A 2,934-nucleotide genomic window follows, 5' to 3' on the forward strand; every position below is an offset into this window, starting at 1 on the left:
CCGTCTAGGACTCCGTCTGCTTTCTGAGAGTGCTCCTTCGTCCGGAGCCTATATTTGGTATATATACTTTTCTGATGCATATGTACATATTTATTCAGGGGTACGACGGGGCCCTGTCCCGTCATTTGATTTTGTTACTCTGTTTAGAGGTCTGTGGATATGTCTGTGGGTATGGCTATATCTGTACAGCTATGTGTGTGTGTTATATGTATTGGGCGGTCCACCCGCCGCGGCATCCTAGTCGGCTCGCCTCTGTGTATATTTTGAGATTCTATACATTTTGACAGCCTAGCCGGCTTATGCTACTTCGATGACTATTATGCGATATCTGAGGCTATATATGATTAATTATGATTATGCGAGTTAATATGCTAGTTCTGGTTGTCGGGTACGTATAAGTGTCCAATTCGGACATTAGTCACGGCCTACGGGGTTGGGTCGTGACAGGTATATTAGGAGTTTTAAGGTGTTTCAAAAGCCTCAAATGAAGTTCTTCGAGTCTAGTTTCCAACGCAACAAACCATTCATCAATGCAACATTGGAGCAGGGAGTTATGGGCATTTTAAAACGGACAGTCAGAGGAACCCGAACCTAGGTGGAAATCCAAAAAATCCACTTGAAAGCCCACTTATCTTTTGACCCGGCCCAATCCGAATTTGGCACCTATAAAAGGGCCTCTACACTTCATTTCGGGCATTTTTCTTCAACTCCATAATCCCCTAGAACTCTCCTAACCTCTCCACACCTCTCTAGAATTTTTCACACTTCTCTCTCCACTATAAGAATATTCTTGAAGGCTCTCCACCATTCAAAAACATTATATACCATCACAAAAGAGAATTAAACTCCAAAACCCCAAGCTAAGTCATGGAGAAGGATTGTTCTTGTCTCTACTTAATTTTGTGATAAATTTGGCCTTGGAAGAAGTTGAGTGGGGTGAAGTTCTTCTAGTGTAAGGTATGTTTTCCATCCTATTTCTCATGATTAAGTTGATTTGAAGGTTTTGCAAGTCCTATAAAAGAAGAGAATCATAGTAGAGAAGTTGCAAAGAATTAAAGTAAAGGTGATGACTATAGAATGAATGTGAAAGGAGATTTTGGATTAATTTGAGATTAAATTGAATATAATTCTTTGATTATGGTATTGTGGATATTGTTATGGTTGGTTGAGAAATTGGGAAAACATCGTGTGGGATGTTTTATAGAGTATATTGGTGTTGATGATGATTTTGTTGATATAAGTATTGCTATTGTTGTTGTTTTGTTGGTACTATGATTTCGGGCTAGGGATATAAACAGGGGAGATGCTGCCCGAATTTTAGCATATTCTAAAGGAGTTTAATATAAAAACTTAAGATAGGCACATGACGATAAGTCTAACAGTACTATGATTTCTCTTGAATATAGAATTACGAGCTCGGGAGAATAAGTGCTAAGTAGTAGGGGATCAATCAGGTATGTTAAGGCTAATCCCTTTCCTTCTAAAGGCATGATTCTTCTCTTATGAACCCATACATGTTTTCCATAACGTCCTTATTCTCAAAAACTAGAGATTCATGATTCTCAAGGTTCTTATAATACTAAAGATAAGTATGTTCCATGATGGTAATCATGATGATAATCCCATTTCTAGAGATTCTAAAGTTTACAGTCTTGATGCTATTATGGGATTATTGAGCTTATTTCATGATTTTATTCATTGTTCTTGATCTCACCTTATGGTAATTGTTCCTTCAAGGTGAGATATAGCGATTATGATTGTTCCATAATATAAATCGGATGGTTACCGACCTTACGTCACTCCGATAAAGTAGTAGCTTTTAATGGGACTCTCATGCATGCTTTATGTATTTATATATATTTCACCGCGCCTTAATGGCCGGACAACATACTACATATATTTCACCGCGCCTTAATAGCCGGACAAGATGCTATATATATTTCACCGTGCTTTAATGTCCAGACAAGATACTATATATATTTCACCGCGCCTTAATGGCCGGACAAGATACTATATATATATTTCATCGCGCGCCTTAATGGCCGGACAAGATACTATATATATTTCACCGCGCCCTAACGGCTGGACAAGATACTATATTACCGCGCCTTAACGGCCGAAAAAATACCCTATACATGTATATATGGAAAAGTCTTTTTTTAAAGAAGCTAAGCATGCACGATATCCGTCTTAAAAAGGCATTCAGCGGCACAGCCTGATCCCTTTTATATTACGTTATCTTCATACTTTCATTATCTTGTTATTCATGCCTTACATACTCAGTACATCGTTCGTACTGATGTCCTTTCTTGTGGACGCTGCTTTCATGCCTGCAGGTAGATAGGTAAACGGATCGACCCCGGACTTCGCTCGGCGGAATCTCAAGAGCGCTCCAATTGCTTCGGAGCTGAAGTCTATTGGTATTAGTCCTTATGGTCACTTGTATTCTATGTAGAGGCTCATAGACATGTGTGTACAGTTAGACGTTTCATAACCTTATCAGTTCATATTGTTGTGTAATATTATGGTAGCCTTGTCGGCTGGTGACGATAGGCATAGTTGTTGACGATTATGTAGAGTTGTGCCGTTATTTTGTGATATATGAACCCTTACAGATTATGATATCCGTGAGCTATCTTTATGGTCCTCCCAGAAATGATTATGAGATGCATGTTTAGAGGTGCTCGATGTGTTAACTCCGGGTGCCCGTCATGGCCCTCTGGTTAGGTCGTGATAAAAGTGGTATCAGAGCAGTTAGTCCTAGGGTATGTCTACGAGTCGTGTCTAGTGGAGTCTTGTTTATGGGTGTGAAGCGCGCCACACTTATAAATAGGAGGCTGCAGGGCATTTAGGAATGATTGACCTTTCTTTCTCATCTTAGATCATGCGATAGAGCTATGTTATAAGGATTTCCTTTTTCCTAATCGTGTGTTA

The sequence above is a fragment of the Lycium ferocissimum genome, chromosome 5 (assembly GCF_029784015.1).
Source record: "Lycium ferocissimum isolate CSIRO_LF1 chromosome 5, AGI_CSIRO_Lferr_CH_V1, whole genome shotgun sequence".
Classification (NCBI taxonomy): Eukaryota; Viridiplantae; Streptophyta; class Magnoliopsida; order Solanales; family Solanaceae; genus Lycium; species Lycium ferocissimum.